The sequence below is a fragment of the Periplaneta americana genome, chromosome 5, assembly GCF_040183065.1.
Source record: "Periplaneta americana isolate PAMFEO1 chromosome 5, P.americana_PAMFEO1_priV1, whole genome shotgun sequence".
In the NCBI taxonomy this organism is placed as follows: domain Eukaryota; kingdom Metazoa; phylum Arthropoda; class Insecta; order Blattodea; family Blattidae; genus Periplaneta; species Periplaneta americana.
In genome coordinates this window covers 191,871,420-191,897,479 of record NC_091121.1, presented here as the reverse complement: position 1 = coordinate 191,897,479, position 26,060 = coordinate 191,871,420, and the positions used below count along the sequence as shown (strand labels likewise).

Genomic DNA, 26,060 nt, shown 5'->3' with positions numbered 1-26,060 from the left:
TCAGTGGTCCAGCTAACGCTTGTCAGTGGTCCAGCTAACGCTTGTCAGTGGTCCAGCTAACGCTCGACAGTGGTCCAACTAACGCTTGTCAGTGGTTCAGAAAACGCTAGTCAGTGGTCCAGCTGACGCTTGTCAGTGGTTCAGCAAACGCTAGTCAGTGGTCTAGCTAACGCTTGTCAGTGGTCCAGCTAACGCTCGACAGTGGTCTAGCTAACGGTTGTCAGTGGTCCAGCTATCGCTCGACAGTGGTCAGTTAACGCTTGTCAGTGGTCCGGCTAAGGCTCGTCAGTGGTCCAGCTAACGTTCGTCAGTGGTCCAACTAACGCTCGATAGTGGTCCAGCTAACGCTTTTCAGTAGTCCAGCTAATGCTTGTCAGTGGTCCAGCTAACGCTTTTCAGTAGTCCAGCTAACGCTAGTCAGTGGTCTAGCTAACGCTTGTCAGTGGTCCAGCTAACGCTCGTCAGTTGTGAAGCTAATGCTTGTAAGTGGTCCAGCTAACGCTTTACAGTGGTCCAGCTAACGCTTGTCAGTGGTTCAGCTAACGCTAGTCAGTGGTCCAGCTAACGCTTCTCAGTGGTCCAGCTAACGCTCGTCAGTGGTCGAGCTAATGCTTGTCAGTGGTCCAACTAACGCACCTCTGTGGTGCAGCTAACGTTCGTCAGTGGTCCAGCTAACGCTTGTCAGTGGTCCAGCTAACGCTCGTCAGTGGTCCAGCTAACGCTCGACAGTGGTCCAGCTAACGCTTGTCAGTGGTCCAGCTAACGCTCATCAGTGGTCCAGATAACGCTTGTCAGTGGTCCAGCTGACACTCGACAGTGGTCAGCTAACGCTTCTCAGTGGTCCAGCTAAGGCTAGTCAGTGGTCCAGCTAACGCTTGTCAGTGGTGAAGCTAATGCTTGTCAATGGTCCAGCTAACGATTGTCAGTGGTTCAGCTAACGCTAGTCAGTGGTCCAGCTAACGCTTGTCAGTGGTCCAGCTAACGCTCGTCAGTGGTCCAGCTAACGCTCGTCAGTTGTGAAGCTAATGCTTGTCAGTGGTCCAGCTAACGCTTTTCAGTAGTCCAGCTAACGCTTGTCAGTGGTCCAGCTAACGCTTGTCAGTGGTCCAGCTAACGCTTGTCAGTGGTCCAGCTAACGCTTTTCAGTGGTCCAGCTAACGCTAGCCAGTGGTCCAGTTAACGCTTGTCAATGGTCTAGCTAACGCTCGTCAGTGGTCGAGCTAATGCTTGTCAGTGGTCCAACTAACGCTCCTCTGTGGTCCAGCTAACGCTCGACAGTGGTCCAGCTAACGCTTGTCAGTGGTCCAGCTAACGCTCGTCAGCGATCCAGCTAACGCTCGACAGTGGTCAGCTAACGCTTGTCAGTGGTCCAGCTAACGCTCGACAGTGGTCCAGCTAACGCTTGTCAGTGGTTCAGCAAACGCTAGTTAGTGGTCCAGCTGACGCTTGTCAGTGGTTCAGCAAACGCTAGTCAGTGGTCTAGCTAACGCTTGTCAGTGGTCCAGCTAACGCTCGTCAGTGGTCCAGCTAACGCTCGTCAGTTGTGAAGCTAATGCTTGTCAGTGGTCCAGCTAACGCTTTTCAGTAGTCCAGCTAACGCTTGTCAGTGGTCCAGCTAACGCTCGTCAGTGGTCCAGCTAACGCTTGTCAGTGGTCCAGCTAACGCTTGTCAGTGGTCCAGCTAACGCTAGCCAGTGGTCCAGTTAACGCTTGTCAATGGTCTAGCTAACGCTCGTCAGTGGTCGAGCTAATGCTTGTCAGTGGTCCAACTAACGCTCCTCTGTGGTCCAGCTAACGCTCGACAGTGGTCCAGCTAACGCTTGTCAGTGGTCCAGCTAACGCTCGTCAGCGGTCCAGCTAACGCTCGACAGTGCTTCAGCTAACGCTAGTCAGTGGTCCAGCTGACGCTAGTCAGTGGTCCAGCTAACGCTTGTCAGTGGTCCAGCTAACGCTTGTCAGTGGTCCAGCTAACGCTCGACAGTGTTCCAGCTAACGCTTGTCAGTGGTTCAGCAAACGCTAGTCAGTGGTCCAGCTGACGCTTGTCAGTGGTTCAGCAAACGCTAGTCAGTGGTCTAGCTAACGCTTGTCAGTGGTCCAGCTAACGCTCGACAGTGGTCTAGCTAACGGTTGTCAGTGGTCCAGCTATCGCTCGACAGTGGTCAGTTAACGCTTGTCAGTGGTCCGGCTAAGGCTCGTCAGTGGTCCAGCTAACGTTCGTCAGTGGTCCAACTAACGCTCGATAGTGGTCCAGCTAACGCTTTTCAGTAGTCCAGCTAATGCTTGTCAGTGGTCCAGCTAACGCTTTTCAGTAGTCCAGCTAACGCTAGTCAGTGGTCTAGCTAACGCTTGTCAGTGGTCCAGCTAACGCTCGTCAGTTGTGAAGCTAATGCTTGTAAGTGGTCCAGCTAACGCTTTACAGTGGTCCAGCTAACGCTTGTCAGTGGTTCAGCTAACGCTAGTCAGTGGTCCAGCAAACGCTTCTCAGTGGTCCAGCTAACGCTCGTCAGTGGTCGAGCTAATGCTTGTCAGTGGTCCAACTAACGCACCTCTGTGGTGCAGCTAACGTTCGTCAGTGGTCCAGCTAACGCTTGTCAGTGGTCCAGCTAACGCTCGTCAGTGGTCCAGCTAACGCTCGACAGTGGTCCAGCTAACGCTTGTCAGTGGTCCAGCTAACGCTCATCAGTGGTCCAGATAACGCTTGTCAGTGGTCCAGCTGACACTCGACAGTGGTCAGCTAACGCTTCTCAGTGGTCCAGTTAAGGCTAGTCAGTGGTCCAGCTAACGCTTGTCAGTGGTGAAGCTAATGCTTGTCAATGGTCCAGCTAACGATTGTCAGTGGTTCAGCTAACGCTAGTCAGTGGTCCAGCTAACGCTTGTCAGTGGTCCAGCTAACGCTCGTCAGTGATCCAGCTAACGCTCGTCAGTTGTGAAGCTAATGCTTGTCAGTGGTCCAGCTAACGCTTTTCAGTAGTCCAGCTAACGCTTGTCAGTGGTCCAGCTAACGCTTGTCAGTGGTCCAGCTAACGCTAGCCAGTGGTCCAGTTAACGCTTGTCAATGGTCTAGCTAACGCTCGTCAGTGGTCGAGCTAATGCTTGTCAGTGGTCCAACTAACGCTCCTCTGTGGTCCAGCTAACGCTCGACAGTGGTCCAGCTAACGCTTGTCAGTGGTCCAGCTAACGCTCGTCAGCGGTCCAGCTAACGCTCGACAGTGGTCAGCTAACGCTTGTCAGTGGTCCAGCTAACGCTCGACAGTGGTCCAGCTAACGCTTGTCAGTGGTTCAGCAAACGCTAGTTAGTGGTCCAGCTGACGCTTGTCAGTGGTTCAGCAAACGCTAGTCAGTGGTCTAGCTAACGCTTGTCAGTGGTCCAGCTAACGCTTGTCAGTGGTTCAGCAAACGCTAGTCAGTGGTCTAGCTAACGCTTGTCAGTGGTCCAGCTAACGCTCGACAGTGGTCTAGCTAACGGTTGTCAGTGGTCCAGCTATCGCTCGGCAGTGGTCAGTTAACGCTTGTCAGTGGTCCGGCTAAGGCTCGTCAGTGGTCCAGCTAACGTTCGTCAGTGGTCCAGCTAACGTTCGACACTGGTCCAGCTAACGCTTGTCAGTGGTTTAGCTAACGCTTGTCAGTGGTCCGGCTAACGCTCGTCAGTGGTCCAGCTAACGCTCGTCAGTGGTCCAGTTAACGCTCGTCAGTGGTCCAACTAACGCTCGATAGTGGTCCAGCTAACGCTCGACAGTAGTCTAGCCAACGCTCGTCAGTGGTTCAGCAAACGCTAATCAGTGGTCCAGCTAATGCTTGTCAGTGGTTCAGCTAACGCTAGTCAGTGGTCCAGCTAACGCTTGTCAGTGGTCCAGCTAACGCTTGTCAGTGGTCCAGCTAACGCTCCTCTGTGGTCAAGCTAACGCTTGTCAGTGGTTCAGCTAACGCTAGTCAGTGGTCCAGCTAACGCTCCTGTGTGGTCCTGTTAACGCTCGTCAGTTGTCTAGCTAACGCTCTTCAGTGGTCCAGCTAACGCTCGACAGTGGTCCAGGTAACGCTCGTCAGTGGTCCAGCTAACGCTCGATAGTGGTCCAGCTAAGGCTCCTCTGTGGTCCAGCAAACGCTCGTCAGTGGTCGAGCTAACGCATGTCAGTGGTCCAGCTAACGCTTGTCAGTGGTTCAGCAAACGCTAGTCAGTGGTCCAGCTAACGCTTGTCAGTGGTCCAGCTAACGCTTGTCAGTGGTCCAGCTAACGCTCGACAGTGGTCCAGCTAACGCTTGTCAGTGGTCCAGCTAACGCTCGTCAGCGGTCCAGCTAACGCTCGACAGTGGTCAGCTAACGCTTGTCAGTGGTCCAGCTAAGGCTAGTCAGTGGTCCAGCTAACGCTTGTCAGTGGTCCAGCTAACGCTCGTCAGTGCTTCAGCTAACGCTAGTCAGTGGTCCAGCTGACGCTAGTCAGTGGTCCAGCTAACGCTTGTCAGTGGTCCAGCTAACGCTTGTCAGTGGTCCAGCTAACGCTCGACAGTGGTCCAGCTAACGCTTGTTAGTGGTTCAGCAATCGCTAGTCAGTGGTCTAGCTAACGCTTGTCAGTGGTCCAGCTAACGCTTGTCAGTGGTTCAGCAAACGCTAGTCAGTGGTCTAGCTAACGCTTGTCAGTGGTCCAGCTAACGCTCGACAGTGGTCTAGCTAACGGTTGTCAGTGGTCCAACTATCGCTCGACAGTGGTCAGTTAACGCTTGTCAGTGGTCCGGCTAAGGCTCGTTAGTGGTCCAGCTAACGTTCGTCAGTGGTCCAGCTAACGTTCGACACTGGTCCAGCTAACGCTTGTCAGTGGTTTAGCTAACGCTTGTCAGTGGTCCGGCTAACGTTCGTCAGTGGTCCAGCTAACGCTCGTCAGTGGTCCAGCTAACGCTCGTCAGTGGTTCAGCAAACGCTAATCAGTGGTCCAGCTAACGCCTGTCAGTGGTTCAGCTAACGCTAGTCAGTGGTCCAGCTAACGCTTGTCAGTGGTCCAGCTAACGCTCCTCTGTGGTCCAGCTAACGCTCGTCAGTGGTCGAGCAAACGCATGTCAGTGGTCCAGCTAACGCTCCTCTGTGGTCCAGTTAACGCTCGTCAGTTGTCCAGCTAACGCTCTTCTGTGGTCCAGCTAACGCTCGACAGTGGTCCAGCTAACGCTCGTCAGTGGTCCAGCTAACGTTCGATAGTGGTCCAGCTATGGCTCCTCTATGGTCCAGCGAACGCTCGTCAGTGGTCGAGCTAACGCATGTCAGTGGTCCAGCTAACGCTTCTCAGTGGCTCAGTAAACGCTAGTCAGTGGTCCAGCTAACGCTTGTCAGTGGTCCAGCTAAGGCTAGTCAGTCGTCCAGCTAACGCTCGATAGTGGTGCAGCTAAGGCTCCTCTGTGGTCCAGCTAACGCTCGACAGTGGTCTAGCTAACGCTTGTCAGTGGTCCAGCTAAGGCTAGTCAGTGGTCCAGCTAACGCTAAATAGTGGTGGAGCTAAGGCTCCTCTATGGTCCAGCTAACGCTTGACAGTGGTCAAGCTAACGCTTGTGAGTGGTCCAGCTAACGCTTGTCAGTGGTTCAGTTAACGCTAGTCAGTGGTCCAGCTAACGCTTGTCAGTGGTCCAGCTAACGCTCCTCTGTGATCCAGCTAACGCTTGTCAGTGGTCCAGCTAACGCTTGTCAGTGTTTCAGCTAACGTTAGTCAGTGGTCCAGCTAACGCTTCTCTGTGGTCCAGCTAACACTCGTCAGTTGTCCAGCTAACGCTCGTCAGTGGTCCAGCTAACGCTCGACAGTGGTCCAGCTAACGCTCGACAGTGGTCCAGCTAACGCTCGTCAGTGGTCCAGCTAACGCTCGATAGTGGTCTAGCTAAGGCTTCTCTGTGGTCCAGCTAACGCTCGACAGTGGTCTAGCTAACGCTCGTCAGTGGTCCAGCTAACGCTCGACAGTGGTCCAGCTAACGCTCGACAGTGGCCCAGCTAACGCTAGTCAGTGGTCCAGCTAACGCTTGTCAGTGGTTCAGCAAACGCTAGTCAGTGGTCCAGCTAACGCTTGTCAGTGGTGCAGCCAACGCTCCTCTGTGGTCCAGCTAACGGTTGTCAGTGGTTCAGCTAACGCTAGTCAGTGGTCCAGCTAACGCTCCTCTGTGGTCCAGCTAACGCTCGACAGTGGACAGCTAACGCTTGTCAGTGGTCCAGCAAATGCTAGTCAGTGGTCCAGCTAACGCTTGTCAGTGGTCCAGATAACGCTTGTCAGTGGCCCAGCTAACGCTCGTCAGTTGTGAAGCTAATGCTTGTCAGTGTTCCAGCTAACGCTTTTCAGTGGTCCAGCTAACGCTTGTCAGTGGTCCAGCCAACGCTTGTCAGTGGTCCGGCTAACGCTCGTCAGTGGTCTAGCTAACGCTCGTCAGTGGTTCAGCAAACGCTAGTCAGTGGTCCAGCTAACGCTTGTCAGTAGTCAGGCCAACGCTCGTCAGTGGTCCAGCTAACGCTCCTCTGTGGTCCAGCTAACGCTCGACAGTGGACAGCTAACGCTTGTCAGTGGTCCAGCAAATGCTAGTCAGTGGTCCAGCTAACGCTTGTCAGTGGTCCAGATAACGCTTGTCAGTGGCCCAGCTAACGCTCGTCAGTTGTGAAGCTAATGCTTGTCAGTGTTCCAGCTAACGCTTTTCAGTGGTCCAGCTAACGCTTGTCAGTGGTCCAGCCAACGCTTGTCAGTGGTCCGGCTAACGCTCGTCAGTGGTCTAGCTAACGCTCGTCAGTGGTTCAGCAAACGCTAGTCAGTGGTCCAGCTAACGCTTGTCAGTAGTCAGGCTAACGCTCGTCAGTGGTCTAGCTAACGCTCGTCAGTGGTTCAGCAAACGCTAGTCAGTGGTCCAGCTAACGCTTGTCAGTGGTTCAGCTAACGCTAGTCAGTGGTCCAGCTAAGGCTCCTCTGTGGTCCAGCTAACGCTCGTCAGTGGTCGATCTAACGCATGTCAGTGGTCCAGCTAACGCTTGTCAGTGGTTCAGCTAACGCTAGTCAGTAGTCCAGCTAACGCTTGTCAGTAGTCCAGCTAACGCTTGTCAGTGGTTCAGCTAATGCTAATCATTGGTCCAGCTAACGCTCCTCTGTGGTCCAGCTAACGCTCGTCAGTTGTCCAGCTAACGCTCGTCAGTGGTCCAGCTAACGCTCGACAGTGGTCCAGCTAACGCTCGTCAGTGGTCCAGCTAACGCTTGATAGTGGTCCAGCTAAGGCTTCTCTGTTGTCCAGCTAACGCTCGTCAGTGGTCGAGCTAACGCATGTCAGTGGTCCAGCTAACGCTTGTCAGTGGTTCAGCTAACGCTAGTCAGTGGTCCAGCTAACGCTTGTCAGTGGTGCAGCTAACGCTCCTCTGTGGTCCAGCTAACGCTTGTCAGTGGTCCATCTAACGCTTGTCAGTGGTCCGGCTAACGCTCGTGAGTGGTCCAGCTAACGCTCGACAGTGGTCCAGCTAACGCTCGTCAGTGGTCCAGCTAACGCTCGTCAGTGGTCCAGCTAACGCTTGTCAGTGGTACAGCTAACGCCCGTCAGTTGTGAAGCTAATGCTTGTCAGTGGTCCAGCTAACGCTTTTCAGTGGTCCAGCTAACGCTTGTCAGTGGTACAGCTAACGCTTGTCAGTGGTCCAGCTAACGCTTGTCAGTGGTCCAGCTAACGCTTGTCAGTGGTCCAGCTAACGCTTGTCAGTGGTCCAGCTAACACTTGTCAGTGGTCCAGCTAACGCTTGTCAGTGGTTCAGCTAACGCTAGTCAGTGTCCAGCTAACGCTTGTCAGTGGTCCAGCTAACGCTTGTCAGTGGTCCAGCTAACGCTCGTTAGTTGTCCAGCTAACGCTCGTCAGTGGTCCAGGTAACGCTCGACATTGGTCCAGCTAACGCTTGTCAGAGGTCCAGCTAACGCTCGTCAGTGGTTCAGCTAACGGTTGTCAGTTGTCCTGCTTAACGCTCATCAGTGGTCTAGCTAACTCTCGTCAGTGGTCCAACTAACGCTCCTCAGAGGCACAGCTAACGCTCGTCAGTGGTCTAGCTAACGCTTGTCAGTGGTTCAGCTAACGCTAGTCAGTGGTCCAGCTAAGGCTCCTCTGTGGTCCAGCTAACGCTCGTCAGTGGTCGATCTAACGCTAGGCAGTAGTCCAGCTAACGCTTGTCAGTGGTCCAGCTAACGCTTGTCAGTGGTTCAGCTAATGCTAATCATTGGTCCAGCTAACGCTCCTCTGTGGTCCAGCTAACGCTCGTCAGTTGTCCAGCTAACGCTCGTCAGTGGTCCAGCTAACGCTCGACAGTGGTCCAGCTAACGCTCGTCAGTGGTCCAGCTAACGCTCGATAGTGGTCCAGCTAAGGCTTCTCTGTTGTCCAGACAGACATATTAAGCTATATTTAGAAATTTCACGAAATATTACCCCAAACATACATATTTTCAAGAAATATTATAGAATGTTAAGAACATTTAACAAAAAATATTAACCCAAACCTTCATATTTTCAAGAAATATTGACCTAAAGTATGAAAATTTCAAGTAATATGAACCCAAAACGTCATATTTTCAAGAAATATTAACCTATATTATAAAAATATCAAGAAATATTAATACAACCCTCCATATTTTCAAGAAATATTGATCTATAATATGAAAATTTCACGAAATACGAGTATTAACCCAAACCTTGATATTTTCAGGAAATACTAACCTATATTACGAAAATTTCACGAAATATTAACCTAAAACTTCATATTTTCAATGAATATTAACCTAAGGTATGAACATTTCGCGAATTATTTTCCTAGACCCTCACATTTGAAGAAACATTAACCTAAAGTATGAAAATTTCACTAAGTATTATCCAAAACTTCATAATTTCAAGAAATATAAACCTAAAGTATGAAAATTTCACGACACATTAAACCATAACCTCATATTTTCAAGACATATTAACCTATCGCATGAAACGTCCACGAAATATTAACCCAAACCTTCATATTTTTAACAAATATTAACCTATGGTATGAAAATTCCACGAAATATTAACCCAAGCCTTCATACTTTCAAGAAATATTAAACTGTAATATGAAAATATCACGATATATTAACCCAAATCTTCACATTTTCAAGAAATGTTAACCTATAGTTTGAAAATTTCACGAAATGTGTACCAAAAGTTCATATTTTCAACATTAATTAATCTATATTATGAAAATTTCACGAAATATTAACGAAGCCTTCATATTTCCAAGAAATATTAAACTAAAGTATGAAAATTTCACGAAATATTAAACCAAATCTTTATATTTTCAGGAAATAATAACCTATAGTATAAAACTTTCACGAAATATTAACTCAAACGCGTCAGTGTTGTTCGTGTGTGTCTTGTGTTTCTTGTGTGTCGTGTGCCGCGTGTATGTCGCGTGTATGTCACGTGTGTTTTGTGTGTCGCGTGTGTCTTGTGTGTCGTGTTTGTCTTGTGTGTCGTGTGTGTCTTGTGTGTTGTGTGTGTCCTGTGTGTCCTATGTGTCTTGTGTGTCGTGTGTGTCGTGTGTGTCCTGTGTGTCCTATGTGTCTTGTGTGTCGTGTGTGTCTTGTGTGTCGTGTGTGTCCTGTGTGTCCTATGAGTCTTTTGTGTCGTGTGTGTCGTGTGTCTCGTGTGTGTCGTGTGTGTCGTGTGTGTCCTGTGTGTCCTGTGTGTCTTGTGTGTCTTGTGTGTCGTGTGTGTCGTGTGTGTCGTGTGTGTCCTGTGTGTCCTATGTGTCTTGTGTGTCGTGTGTGTCCTATGTGTCTTGTGTGTCTTGTGTGTCGTGTGTGTCGTGTGTGTCCTGTGTGTCCTATGTGTCCTATGTGTCTTGTGTGTCGTGTGTGTCGTGTGTGTCGTGTGTGTCGTGTGTGTCCTGTGTGTCCTATGTGTCCTATGTGTCTTGTGTGTCGTGTGTGTCGTGTGTGTCCTGTGTGTCCTATGTGTCCTATGTGTCTTGTGTGTCGTGTGTGTCGTGTGTGTCCTGTGTGTCCTATGTGTCTTGTGTGTCGTGTGTGTCTTGTGTGTCGTGTGTGCCTTGTGTGTCTTGTGTGTCTTGTGTGTCGTGTGTGTCGTGTGTGTCGTGTGTGTCGTGTGTGTCGTGTGTGTCGTGTGTGTCCTATGTGTCTTGTGTGTCGTGTGTGTCCTGTGTGTCCTATGTGTCTTGTGTGTCGTGTGTGTCGTGTGTGTCCTATGTGTCTTGTGTGTCGTGTGTGTCTTGTGTGTCTTGTGTGTCGTGTGTGTCGTGTGTGTCCTATGTGTCTTGTGTGTCGTGTGTGTCCTGTGTGTCCTATGTGTCTTGTGTGTCTCGTGTCTTGTGTCTCGTGTCGTGTGTCGTGTGTGTCATGTTGTGTTATGTTATCTGTAACGCCTGCATTCTAGCCATACTTCAGTTAGAAAGATTTTACAAACCATGCGAAAATTGTTTCCTTAACGTTCCATTGCATTTTGCAGCTTTTCCCATCTGATTACTTATACCCTAGATCGTATATATCCAGATTGCTCGGCGTTATAGGTTTTGACGGTAAAAACTTTTGTCAGGTTTACTATGCTGCCATCTAGTTGTTACATAAGGAGTCACGTCATAACTCCCATTTTAATTGCTTTAGCGACTGTACTGCCATCTCGTGTTCGTTTACGGCGGACGGGTGGCGATCCTGGCGGTTGTTCTCTTCAAAGTGCACCGATTTTAACATAGGGATGAGCAATGTATATGTGATCTGGGATTATACGTAGTCTAATCATGTGCATTAACGTTTCTTTTTATGTACGTATTCCGATTAAGGGTGAGACCGTCTTTGTATTGACGTGTTACCTTCGAACTATCAATTTTTGATTTCAAGAGGTGTGAAATTCAGAGAGAAGAAGAATAATGTTCAGTAGGCTCTGTATTATTTATTGTGGTCTTCTGGAAAGGTAGAAAAATGCTTTATTCGAAATAATTGTTTCTTGAGTATGTGGCGAAAAGTAAAGCGATTGTTTCACAACATGTAAGTTTTCGTGTATCTTCCTTTGATATTAATATGTCCATGATGTTAGCATGGACCTCGTACATTAAGAGAATGACAGAAAAAAAAATAAATGCATTTTTCTTTTCAACGTATACAATTGTAATTTTCAGTGCAACATACAGGCAAGTCTCATATTTGTCAAAATTTATATTTCCTTCTAAATTATAATAAAAAATCTTGGCAAGTTTCTCTAGAGGTATGTTTATAAACAAAAACTGAATTCATCATATCTTAGTTTTTGTATTTTATTATATTCATGAAATTTCCCTTTAAAATAAAAATAGAGACTGTTTCAAATTATAACTCTGTCATGAGAATATAATGATATACATATAGGGTAGTTTGAACGACGTCATGTGCTTCAGGAATCATACGACAGCTGAACTGTGGTGAGAGGTGACAGTCCAGTAGTGAGTGATTTCTTAATCAGAGTGCACGGTGTATCACAGTAGCAATTCCAAAGAAAATCGAGCTTTTTTTGGAGGGGCACATAACAACGCTTTCCGATACTAAGTAGAGTAGGAGCCTGCAAAAAACGTGGTTTGGTTATTTCCAAGAAAGGCATCTTGTGTGTACCTAATAAGACGGGCAAAGCTCGGATGGAATTAATTCCAGAGTTGAAAAAGCAAGCAAATCTACCCCTCGTCGCAAGTCGCCACACCCCACGAGATGATACAAATTAATTCCATTCGAGCTTTACTTACTTACTTACAAATGGCTTTTAAGGAACCCGAAGGTTCATTGCCGCCCTTACATAAGCCCGCCATCGGTCCCTATCCTGTGCAAGATTAATCCAGTCTCTATCATCATACCCCACCTCCCTCAAATCCATTTTAATATTATCCTCCCATCTACGTCTCGGCCTCCCTAAAGGTCTTTTTCCCTCCGGTCTCCCAACTAACACTCTATATGCATTTCTGGATTCGCCCATACGTGCTACATGCCCTGCCCATCTCAAACGTCTGGATTTTAAGTTCCTAATTATGTCAGGTGAAGAATACAATGCGTGAAGTTCTGTGTTGTGTAACTTTCTCCATTCTCCTGTAACTTCATCCCGCTTAGCCCCAAATATTTTCCTAAGAACCTTATTCTCAAACACCCTTAACCTATGTTCCTCTCTCAGAGTGAGAGTCCAAGTTTCACAACCATACAGAAGAACCGGTAAGATAACTGTTTTATAAATTCTAACTTTCAGATTTTTGGACAGCAGACTGGATGATAAGAGCTTCTCAACCGAATAATAACACGCATTTCCCATATTTATTCTGCGTTTAATTTCCTCCCGAGTGTCATTTATATTTGTTACTGTTGCTCCAAGATATTTGAATTTTTCCACCTCTTCGAAGGATAAATCTCCAATCTCCACTCGAGCTTTACCAATCTTACTAAGTACACAGAGGATGCCTTTCTTGGAAATAACGAAACCTCGTTTATTGCAGGCTTATTTTATTTTCACTTAACTGTACTTGGCATCTGTAATGGTCGTAATGTACCCCTCCCAAAAAGGCTCGATTTTCTTGGGAATTTCTGCTTTGATTCGCCGTGCACTCTGACTATGAGACCACTCACTACTGGTCTGTCACCTCGCGCCACAGTTCAGCTGTCGTGTGACTCCTGAACGCCATGATGTCATTCAAATTTGTTATTAGAGATCGGAAACAACCCTGTAGAAGACAACATTTTTTAAACAAAATATAAAGTTCTATAACATGCTGTCTAATGATGTTACAATTATGGGTATGAGACATTTTAAGATTGTATAGTCCACACCTGTGGAGTAACGGTCAGCGCGTCTGGCCGCGAAACCAGGTGGCCCGGGTTCGAATCCCGGTCGGGGCAAGTTACCTTGTTGAGGTTTTTTTCGGGGGTTTTCCCTCAACTCAATACGAGCAAATGCTGGGTAACTTTCGGTGTTGGACCCCGGACTCATTTCACTGGCATTATCACCTTTACATCATTCAGACGCTAAATAACCTCAGATGTTGATACAGCGTCGTAAAATAACCCAATAAAAATATAAATATTGTATTAAAATATTTTACTACTCATACATTTTATAAAATCAGTGCTTTTCATGGTATGCTCAAGAATCTGTTACTTTGACTTATTGTCTTTTGACTTAGTTTGATTGTCTGTAGACACAAGTCAAACTCAATAAAGCATATCTATCTGTCTGTCTGTCTGTCTATAACGTATAGTTTTTTTTAGAGGTGTAGGCGAAAGATGATAAAATGGACATTTTATTTTTTTGCAATCTTCTGAATCCGTTAAAAATATCAGCATCTTGCTCACCATTATGTCGCCAGAATCCTTTAATTATAACATGTATATTAAGTATCTATGAAAGATATGATTCTGTATTAATTAATTCATTTATTCATAGTGTTCTGCCGAAGAAAACAGTACACCCCAAGTATTTGAAGTTGTCCACGTGTTCTACTGCCTCATTTAGAATTCGAAAGTTTATCTTCTTTATTTTTCTTCCGATAACCATGGTCTTCGTCTTGTTTGTATTTATCTTCATCCCATACTGCTCACAGCTGTCATTTAGCTCCAGTAGCATATCCCTTAGTATCGTCTCCTCTTCTGCTAACAACGCCATGACATCAGTAAATCTCATGCACTTTTTATTCAAAACTTAAACAATTTCACTTCATACCATATGAATATTTTTTAGTATTGATGTTTTTCTTTCTGCAATATTTTTTGTTAAATTAAGACGATGAAGTTAGAAGGCACAATTGGAATTGATTTTCACAGAATCTAACCAAATATCCAGTGGCGGTTTCTCGGGGGAGGGAAGGGAGGAACGTCCTCCTCACATTTTCTTCTTTTGAAAGTAAATACCAAATAAAATATGTGCCTTGAAATTCGAGGAAGATTCGATAATTTTTAAGTTCACAGCTATAAGAAAAACTCGGTTGATCGAGTTTTAAACGACGCGCGCTCATGTGCTGTAGAAAAATGTGAGAAAGATGCAAGATTGTGTGAAGGAAAGGCACTCCATTCCTCCTCTACTGCAGTTAACACACATAGACAACAGCGCACTAGCGGCTAGAGAAAGAAGCAGAGTTTTAAAGCATGTAAATGAACGGAGAGGGAGGAGATCCTCCTCTGAATCAGCGCATGGGCGGGAAATAGAAACCGACTGGTCGTGCAGCAAGCTCGCTACCGCTGCCACCTAACGATGTTAAATTCAACAGGACTATAACACATCTAGGAGGAGACACAACAAAAACAGTTTTAACGCAACGCTTTGAAAGACACCATGTAAACTTTTTTTTTTTAAATTATAAACCAAAAATACTATTCATTGCACTTTATATAGGCTACTATTCATGGTTTGAAACTTTCGTGGATATTTGAAAGTTAAAGTCAGGTTTATGTAAAACAAAGAGGAAGTAGTTCTACGTAGTTGGCCCCTGAAATTCACTTCTATTCATTGTTTACTAGACAGGGCAACAGCCAAGTTGTCAGTTTTGTACAAATATATTTGAAACTGAAAGTAGGTACTCCAAACTACATCATTTTTAACATAAAAAATTAATCGGCCACCAGCAGCTTTGAATAATAATGATAGTATGACTTTACAAGAACTGACATTCTTCAAAAGCATGTGATACTGAACTTGTAAAATGTACATGTGGCAACACAGACCACGTGGGTGGGTGCAGTGTTCTCGCTTTCCTCAGATTATTTACCATTCCCATTTCCATTTCCGTAAAACGGTTCCGGTTACGAGTTAGTAGCTGGTCTCCTCCAACACGTGTGATGCTGTAGTGTGCTCGAAAAATGCTACGAGGTGGTGAATTTCCTTGTAATTGTTAATTTGCGCAATTATTCAACAATGAATGGAAGTGAAGACATAATATATTTTGGACAATTTAGGAAACTCAGTTTACAAGAACAGATTATTGCTATACAGAAGGGAAGGCCAACCCCAACACTACCTGGTCTTACATGTATGCATGTAGGCTAATTTGTAGCTTGTTTCATTCAAGAAGGTGTCATTTCGTGCTGTTAACTTCTTTCCTCCCCTTAAGAAATATGCAGGAGCCGCCACTGCAAATATCATAATACAAATAACTGACATAACACTCAGTCACTCGTTGCTTGACTTCACTAGGGTCTGCCGCCTTCTCTTGACTAAATTTAAATGCAAGTAACTTCAAAATTGTTACTAGCAGAATTTATTTTTCACATATTTCTGCCTTAACTCAAATTTTGACTGTATAATTTTTAACCGGTTATTTAACAATGCTAATCAACTACGACGTTATTTGATGTTAATGGAATTTGTGATAGTGAAATATGCACACAGCCCTGAAGCATGAGTCCAGCTCGTTAACTCCTACAATACTTTGGTAGTTTTTTGATTCCATAATATTATAAAATCTGTACAACAAATTACTTTTGTTGTTAAGTTATGTAAAAAAAACAGAACATCGACTGTAGTGTATTGTTTCGATACAGCTCTGACATTGTATAAAAGCCAAGATCGCGAGTTCGAATCTCGCCTATTAGAGATGGACAAAACTAACTGCAGCTCTCGCTCGCTGTGTTCGTTGCATTTGTCTTTCGAGTCTCGTCTCGTCATTCTCGTGCGCTTCGAGTCTCGCTCATCATTCTCGAAATAGCATTTGGTCGGCGTGGAAAGATTTCGTAACTTTGAATAACATACATCATTGAAATAAATAACATTATAATGTTTAAATGAGACTCAGTATACTCTCCTACATGAATTTTGCAATATTAAATGTTTACATAAATTTTGTAGAAAGAAAATTAAAATAAACACATATGAATAGAAAGTGAATAAAAAAAATTAAACAGAGTGAATATGATGACTCAGAATTTGGCAAGAGCGTTTCAAAACTGAAGTTATGATGTCAGCAGTAAGTGTCTGTGGTAGTTCAAAAGTCTTCCTGAAGCGTTCAAAGAACTTGGGAATCACACCAGGAGCTCCAATAAGAAGACCAATCACCTCAATGTCTTCAAGCTGGTATTTTGCTTTCAAGTAATCAACTGTTGGCAGATAAATGTTGATCTTTTCTTGATTGACATCATCCAATTTTCAAATAAATTTGCATTTCTAAGAAACATAAAACCTAACGTTAAAAAAGCGTTAATATTTTTTTACTTGAGATTACACACTTGATCTCAAACATACGAAAAGAAAATTCCCAGCCTTTTAATAAGGACCTAGTAATTAAATAAAGACTAGGGAACGGATTATTATACACTGAAAGGTAGAGATGTTGTTTCAAATAGGCTTTTTGATTGTTTATATAACAGTTGCCAAAACAGATAAAAGTTCAGTCTGGTATAAAGAACTGTGGCGATTCAAGGCTGCTTGGCGTTCGAGAGTTGATCACTCCCGAAGACTTGAAACACAAGCAGTCTTAACGTCAACGAAGCGACATATACAACATTGTCGTGCGGGTTTTCGGGTTTGCGGGCGCTGTTAGTCTTGCTTTCTCGATCGTTGTTCAATTCTATCGCCTATGTGTATCTTTGACACTACGTGAAAACCACAATCCTGAGTTTGAATACTGCTTACCGATATGATTTGAACATTTGTTCTTTATAATTGTGAAGTTCTGTGTTGTCTCGAACACAATATCGTACTGATCACGTGTCATTTGAGTTTCATTTTGTTGTTTAATAGAAAGTAAAAAAAAAAAAGCCCAAAATCTGTAGTTCGAGTAAATTTCGTTAGAATGTTTATAGAGATTACGAAGGCTTTCGATGTAACATTTAAGAAATAAGACAATGTATAAGAAATTCGTGTATGTCTGCACTGACCTGTACGGTGACGTCACCATCTTCGTGATTCAGAGTTTGAAAAAGACGTCAGAGTCTATTGAGGAAGGCACCGCAAACAAATAAAAGTTAGGAGACAGTCTCTGTGCTCTTCTACTGGTTATCGATTTCCATTTTGTTTACATGTCCTCTTCCGTGCTGTATATTCATAACCAGGGCTGTCCGTCCAGCTCAGGCATTCCATTCCGTTTTATTTGTGTTTCGTTTTACCGTTTGTCTGTTTCCTGCATTAAAGGGCCGTACAAAACGGCAGTTTATATTCTGTGAAAGAAAAACGAATGAATTTTCATTTACATTTTCTTCCATTCTCTCAATCTACGAAGGGCTTGATGATAATATTACGATGGAAGATTAAAATATACGGGAACTTGATTTTTATGAAAAAAAAAAAGTCCGGACGACAGGAGTCCCCATCTTTTCGTCTAGATTCTCCTATACCAGTTATGTACACTGAGTCTATTCGTTATGCTATCACATATGAAAATATTCAATTTCAGTAACTATTTAAAATAGTTTCATTTCGTACTGCATGCAAAATCGCCTACGAAAATATTTCTCCGATTCGGCAACACAGAGCCTCAAATCGCAAAGTTTCTGCGTGAGGAGAATCGAAGAGAATGTATGAGAACTTCCGACTCATTCATCCGCCATACAGTTCGGATCTGGACCATCAGATTTTCATAGGTTAATCACCATTTCAAGAGCAATAAAGAAGTCCATGGGAATAGCACCGTTGTCTACAGGCGTTGGAAGCGAGCTTTACTAGAAAGACGTTTCTGAACTCCTACGTTGATAAAAGAAATGTGTCATTGCCTTGATTACTTACTTACTCACTCACTGGCTTTTAAGGAACCCGGAGGTTCATACCGCCCTCACATAAGCCCGCCATTGGTCCCTCTCCTGAGCAAGATTAATCCAGTCTCTATCATCATATCCCACCTCACTCAAATCCATTTTAATATTATCTTCGCATCTACGTCTCGGCCTCCCCAAAGGTCTCTTTCCCTCCGGTCTCCCAACTAACACTCTATATGCATTTATGGATTCCCCATACGTGCTACATGCCCTGTCCATCTCAAACGTCTGGATTTAATGTTCCTAATTATGTCAGGTGAAGAAAACAATGCGTGCAGTTCTGAGTTGTGTAACTTTCTCCATTCTCCTGTAACTTCATCCCTCTTAGCCCCAAATATTTTCCTAAGAACCTTACTCTCAAACACCCTTAATCTCTGTTCCTCTCTCAAAGTGAGAGTCCAAGTTTCACAACCATACAGAACAACCGGTAATATAACTGTTTTATAAATACTAACTTTCAAATTTTTGGACAGCAGACTGGATGATAAAAGCTTCTCAACCAAATAATAACAGGCATTTCCCATATTTATACTGCGTTTAATTTCCTCCCGAGTGTCATTTATATTTGTTACTGTTGCTCCAAGATATGTGAATGTCTTTGCCTTGATTTCAGGAAAAAAATAAAAAAGTAGTAATACATGTAGGACTTTCTCCCTTAATGTGCATTTTTCTCTGTGATTTAACCGCGATTTTAATATGCTCGTGACTTTTGGTCTGATCCTATTGTATTTCCGCTTTCAGTCACTACAGATATGTCAGCCTTGCTCTTTACCGTGCATAAAGATCATGCACTTTCTCATAAAGCGCAATGGATTAGTAATATCTTCATTCATGCCTCCTTTTATCTAAAGAAGCTATTTAAATACAGTTAGAATAATGATGCAATAGTGGAATGAAAAGCGAATATCCGCTTTGTCCACTCAAATTTGACAGAATTTTCTTTAAATCGAATATAAATTCCATAAGCTCACAATCCTTTGGTCGGCGGGAAAAGGCACATAAGTAAAAAAAGTCGATTTTTCTGTTGTACCTAATCACATCAGTCAAGTATTTTTTCTAATTTTTGAAATAATAAAATTTCTTGTATTTTAAGTTGAAAAGGGTCTTATTTTAACCAACATACATGAATTTCATTATTATACTTACATTCAGTTAAGAGTAAATTAAAAAGAAAATCTCTCCTGTAAAATTAATTTTATTGACTTATGTACCTTTTCCCGCCGACCGCGACCAAAGAATTTACAGTATAACTACTTCACGAAATAATGAATAAATAATTGGTGAAATGGTGACGAAGAAAATGAAGTATAGTAATGGCAAAAAAAAAAAAACCGGACCGACCCTTGTAGCTGATACAAAAGAATCCTGTGCTCTGTATTGTGTCAAACTGTGGTAATTTCAATATGGACAGTGAGGCCAGAGATATGTACTGCTATTTAATGTAAAAATACGCAGTTATCTTTGCCGAATAGAGGTAGAAATGTAATATTGATGCCAGATGAAAATAAAACTCTCAAAGGCTTTTCGTCTGTAAGTTTGAGGCACTGAAGGAAACAAAAGACGGTAAGAATCGAACAAATGCAATACATTTCATTGTTACAATTAATTATGCAAGATGGAACCTGTGCTAATACCATCTATATTTAAAACTCAAATCTGTAACATAGAAAATCGATATTCTATAATTTCATCAATGTTGAATTTTTCTAAAAGGCAAAATTATGAAGCATTTAAGCTTATTATCTCCGTGTGTGATTGGACTATATTATCTAAAACTGTTAGAACCAATAGTTCGATTTTGGGAAATTCAGGAAATGCGCAAAAATTAAAAAAAAAAAAAATCTCGACGTAATAGGAAGCAAGAAAGCAAGCAATACATGTATAGGGCGATAAGTAAAAGATACACGAGAAAGAAGAAACAAAGAAAAGACAAGGGAAAAATGAATAAAAATATTAAATAAAAGAAAGGAAAAGAGTGAGAGAAAACGGAAATAAAGAAAAGTTGAAAAATGGATGGTTGAAAGAAGAATGAATTACAAGGTGAGAGCAGATTAATCAAGAAAAGAGTAAAATATAAACAGGTAATTTGATAAGAAACAAAACAAACGAAAGACACAAATTAATTCAATAAAAAATAGGACGAAAATTAAGAAAAAAGACAACAGAAATAAACATAAGTAAATTAATAAAGCTGTGAAGAGCGAAACAAAAGTTAAAAACAATCATCATCATCATCATCATTATCATCATCATCTCTCACGAATTAGGCCTGTATAGACCTGTTTCGGCCCCTCTAGCAGTCTTCTAAAGGGTCTTCCTAACCGTCGAAGTCCTCTGGATGAGGAATCTGTCCCTTAATCGATAATCCGCATTGGACCTTACCAAAATTTTCTTAATTTAATTTAATAAATTATTTCAGGTCAAGGTGCAGTTTATGTTTTGGTGGAGATGGATTACATTTATATTTATTATTGGATTATTATTTGGAATTTTATTATGAAATTGGATTTAATTGTAATTTTTTGTAGATTGTAATGATGATTTTGGCTCTAAAATATGTACACATCGCCCGTCGCTCTCATTATTTATTAATTGAGATAAGTCGTAACATAGTGGTTGTACCGGAAGGTATAGCTGGGATGACATTAGTTAATACCGGTTAAATCTTTAAAGTTAAGAATTTCATTTACACTGAATACTTTTATCATCATTTTGGGGATTATTGAATTGTCCATTCATTTTACATGGTGTAGCCAAAGTTAAAAAGAAAACAATGGAAAAAAGAGAGTAAAGAATAAAAAGTAATAAAAAAAGAGAAATCCATGTCACGAAACAAGAAAGAAGAAAAGAAGAAGGCGAAAGAAGAAAAAGGAAGAGAAAAGAAGCAAGGAAGATAAATAAGGGACGTATACAAAGAATGGAAGAGAAGACATGGAAACTGTAGATGTACAGTACGATTATTTAGTCCTGACAGTCGCCGGAGATGTGCGCCTGGGTCAGTCCATTTAGTTACGCTAAGGGGTGATAGGGTTAGTCACTCGCTTCCCTCGCTTCAGAGTGATATAAGGGGTTGTTGGACAATAACTTCATTTAGGTCAAAATTGCATAAATTCTTACTTAACAGATGAATTGCTGATTAATATTTGTTACTTATAATGAAACTAACATCTGTCCATTCTTATTATTATTATTATTATTATTATTATTATTATTATTATTATTATCATTAATTTTTCTAAATAGATTTACAAAACCTCTAATGGCAATTACATTAATATTCTCATTATAGAAATAGAAATATATATATTCTCCCTGTAACATAGTCCTAGTAAGCTTATATTAAATTAATTTTCATCATTTTACTAGCTATCTCAAATATTAAATTAATTATAATTCATTGAATTAAATTAGCTCATAAATTAAGTTACTACTTTACCTTATAGATTTATCTAAATTTAAATAAATGTGTAGTGAAGATTATTGCTGGAGAACCTTTTAAGTGTAGTGTAAATATTTGTAATTTAAATTTATGTATTGTATTGATTAAGACTGGTTGAGTGGAAGAGAAGGCCTTATGGCCTTAACTCTGCCAGCGAAAATAAAACATTATTATTATTATTATTATTATTATTATTATTATTATTATTATTATTATTATTATTATTATTATTATTATTCGGAGGGATGGGATGTCATGCGTACGGTGGAGCGGTATATTTCTAGTACAATTAAGCTGTACTGCATTCCTTTACCGACCGCTCGCCCTTATCTCTACTCCGGAGCTCTCCCCACTACTCCTATTACTTCCCCTCTTTCGCGTCGCTGAGCTGTCAGGACTAAATAATCGGTCTGTACTCTGGAAGTGCTTTGCAGCTGCAACTCACCTCGCTCTTCTTGAAGAAACCGGAACGAGATTTTGCTGACTGCCTACAACGGACACATTGGCATCACTCATCTTGGAGTTCTTCTGCAATTAAAAAGTTGAGTTAATGTTGAGATATCGTCAAACGCAGGCCCTTGGTTGAGCCAGCTGAGATGATGAAGCGTTCAGTCGTTTGGATATTCTGTTAAATATAACATGGGACTGTTAGTCTCGCGCCGTAGTTTCGTAGTTTAAAGCGTCAAGTTTTAGTCTAGCGATACGAAATGAGGACTGGCCAAGTGGTTATGGCAGAAGAAATGTTATCATGAAATTTCGACCAATTTCCCTCCGGCCTCCCAACTAACACTCTATATGCCTTTCTGGATTTGCCCATACGTGCTACATGCTCTGCCCATCTCAAACGTCTGGATTTAATGTTCATAATTATGTCAGGTGAAGAATACAATGCGTGCAGTTCTGTGTTGTGTAACTTTCTCCATTCTCCTGTAACTTCATCCCTCTTAGCCTCAAATATTTTCCTGAGCACCTTATTCTCAAATATCCTCAACCTCTGTTCCTCTCTCAAAGTGAGAGTCCAAGTTTCACAACCATAAAGAACAACCGGTAATATAACTGTTTTACAAATCCTAACGTTTAGTTTTTTGAGAGCTATAATAATAATAATAATAATAATAATAATAATAATAATAATAATAATAATAATAATAATAATAATAATAATAATAATAATAATTATTATTATTATTACTACTACTTACTTATGGCTTTTAAGAAACCCAGAGGTTCATTGCCGCCCTCACATAAGCCCGCCATCGGTCCCTATCCTGAGCAAGATTAATCCAGTCCCTACCATCATATCCCACCTCCCTCAAATCCATTTTAATATTATCCTCCCATCTATGTCTCGGCCTCCCCAAAGGTCGTATTCCCTCCGGCCTCCCAACTAACACTCTATATGCATTTCTGGATTCGCCCATATGTGCTACATGCTCTGCCCATCTCTAACGTCTGGATTTAATGTTCATAATTATGTCAGGTGAAGAATACAATGCGTGCAGTTCTGTGTTGTGTAACTTTCTCCATTCTCCTGTAACTTCATCCCTCTTAGCCTCAAATATTTTCCTAAGCATCTTATACTCAATTATCCTCAACCTCTGTTCCTCTCTCAAAGTGAGAGTCCAAGTTTCGCAGCCATAAAGAACAACCGGTAATATAACTGTTTTACAAATTCTAACGTTTAGTTTTTTGAGAGCTATTATTATTATTATTGTTGTTATTGTTGTTGTTATTATTATTATTATTATTATTATTATTATTATTATTATTATTATTACTTACTTACTTATGGCTTTTAAGGAACCCGGAGGTTCATTGCCGCCCTCACATAAGCCCGCCATCGGTCCCTATCCTGAGCAAGATTAATTCAGTCCCTACCATCATATCCCACCTCCCTCAAATCCATTTTAATATTATCCTCCCATCTACGTCTCGGCCTCCCCAAAGGTCTTAGTCCCTCCGGCCTCCCAACTAACACTCTATATGCATTTCTGGATTCGCCCATACGTGCTACATGCCCTGCTCATCTCAAACGTCTGGATTTAATGTTTTTAATTATGTCAGATGAAAATACAATGCGTGCAGTTCTGCGTTGCGTAACTTTCTCCATTCTCCTGTAACTTCATCCCTCTTAGCCCCAAATATTTTCCTAAGTACCTTATTCTCGAACATCCTTAACCTCTGTTCCTCTCTTAAAGTGAGAGTCCAAGTTTCACAACCATACAGAACAACCGGTAACTATTTTACAAATTCTAACATTCAGTTTTTTTTATAGCTATTATTATTATTATTATTATTATTATTATTATTATTATCATTATTGTTATTTCACTTTGGAAACGAATGGAATTACTTTTAAAATGAAATTAAAATTAAATAAGTTTAACGAACATAAATAAGCAAATAAACGTTATTAGAATTAAATTCACTGCGTTAAAAATTAAAATGTAATATAATAATAAGAAATTGTATAATATTTTAAAATTAGCTTTTAAAGTCTTACCCCGATAGTGAAAAATATGTGGCAGAAGTTGAATCTATAGCACTGCTTAAAGAATTGAACACAGATATGCGGCAGTCATGTGTTGATATGTTCGGCCACGTCAACGTTTCTATGGAGACGGAACATGTCAAAGTAAAGTGTGAGTTACATACACCCACTCGATGTGGCACTAACGAGTCAGTTTACACTACGCAAGTCACTAACAGGAATCAGCTTACGTGCAAGATCGGACTTCCTGTACGCTAGCAAATTACCTAGTTTCGCTTTGGAGAAAAAACAGCAAAGTTCCTGATACTTGTATCTGATTTGCCTATTGCGTGGTTGCCATGTTGAGAAGTTAAACACACAGAAAGTCCATTAAAACTTATAAACAAAAGCAGACGGCTTTGAAAGAAAATATTCTAAACTAGCCCTACCCGTGCGCTCCGCTGCACCCGTTAGAAATAAATATAAAGTAATTACATACTTAAAATAGGACATTTGATCCAGGGAACATTCGTGTTTGATAGAAGGATAAATCGTTTAATATGTTACTTAATTTAAATTGTATTTAAAATATTAAAATGCGATCATTTTGATCCAGAGACCACTCATTTGGTGCAATGACAATTCCTTTAACATGTTCCTTAATTGTTATTACCAATTATTTTTGGAAAAGCGAAAATTAACAGAAAAATTTTGGCTACAGATTTATTATTATGTTTTTATTATATTATATTATGAAAAAGTGAGTTGATAACGGATGTACTCGAATTAGAAAGTTTTTAATTTGTTGTGGGAGCTCTTGAATCTCAGGAGGAACAACTTTTACAACAGCGCAACATAATCTGCTTGGTTCATTACCCAATTTTTTTGCATTGCATTGCATTTATTGCATATGTATTTTAACACGATTCAATTGAGCATAGTTAAAATTCGAATTATAAAATAATGGATTGCTAAGCTAACGTACTATTACTGCATACTAAATCAATACACTCTCGTTGTTCATTAATTCTCTGAGATAAAAATGAATATGTTCATAAACATTATTATAAGAAATACAGGAAATGAATATACAGAATAACCTATCAAGTTTTCTGTGCATGAGAAGCAATTTTAATCTTACCTGTCCTCAATTCACTCACAAGTTACTGTAATAACATTATAGCATTATGTCCATCCAGATAAACTACACTTTCCAATGATGAAATAATAATTAATTATACAAATCGGTTAATTTAGCTTCCGATATTACTTCATACAAACACAGAAACATTGTCTGTAGGCTATCGATTGTTGTGTCCAAGGCCCCTTATAGACGAAGTCATTTGTTTTTTATTTCAATACACCGCCTTAGATGGCAGTTATTTTAATTTTAAAACTCATTTATCTCATTAAATATCAGTCCTATCAAAATTTTTCAGAGAATAAAACTTATCAGAAATCATTTTTAAAGAAACGTTTGTTATATAACATATTTCACAAAAATCAATAATAAGCGAGATATTTCGATTTATTTAATTCAGGCCCCCTTGTAACCCCCCTTTTAAATAACGTATTTTGAATGCCATATAGCCTATAATCTAAGTTACAACGAACTTAATTTATATTCCAATTTTCATCGAAATAGGTTCAGCCATTATCGCGTGAAAAGGTAACAAACATACAGACAGACAGACAGACATACAAACAAAAATTTCAAAAAAGCGATTTTCGGTTTCAGGGTGGTTAATTATGTATGTTAGGACCAATTATTTTTGGAAAATCGAAAATTACCAGAAAAATTTCGGCTACAGATTTATTATTAGTATAGATATGTTTTAACATGTTATACCATAATTGAAGGGTGCATTTCCAAAGTGACGTTTCTCCATGAAATCGCAATGTTCGCAAAAGAACAATTAAAAATATCCCTTGTAAAATTTAAAATGATAACTTCCTTTTCGGCATATTATGACTTCTGTCAATTATTAAAAATCTATTGATGGAAGTGAAAAAATATCACACACTCATAGGATTGGTGGGTGGAACTGGGATCACATGACTTGGATTTAAGTCATTTTGAAATTAAAGAAACCAGTTATTTACATTTTCTTTGTGTACTTTGAAGATTTTCTATTCATTCTTTATAGTACTTTATGCAACGAGCCTATAATGATAGTAATTAAGACGCGAGTATGTTTGTTTATGAAACGAGCGCAAGCGAGTTTCATAATTTTCATACGAGCGTCTTAATTACCATTATAGGCAAGTTTCATACGACTTTTTATGCTCGACCATATTTCTAACTTGAAATTATTCATAAGTATTCATGTTATGGTTATCTAAGTGAAGAGCGGAACTGACCTTCTAAATTGTGAGATGTGCGCAGACGCGAAAGTATTGATTTTTTCCGAGGGACGAATGTCATTGACCTTGATATAATCTAGAGAATAACAT

At 41.4% G+C, this 26,060-nt stretch overlaps 1 long non-coding RNA gene across 2 annotated transcripts in view; it reads right to left on the bottom strand.

Moving 5' to 3' along the window:
* The window catches only part of LOC138700562 (uncharacterized), a 42,821-nt gene that overhangs the window by 5,647 nt on the left and 11,114 nt on the right, over positions 1-26,060 (bottom strand). The window contains exons 2-3 of one of the 2 annotated variants that reach the window (XR_011332394.1): positions 21,582-21,664; positions 16,825-17,103 (exon numbers count right to left, since the gene is read on the bottom strand). This is a non-coding gene — a long non-coding RNA (uncharacterized lncRNA). The remainder of the gene's footprint in view (positions 1-16,824; positions 17,104-21,581; positions 21,665-26,060) is intronic. The other variant, XR_011332393.1, reaches the window with a different exon arrangement.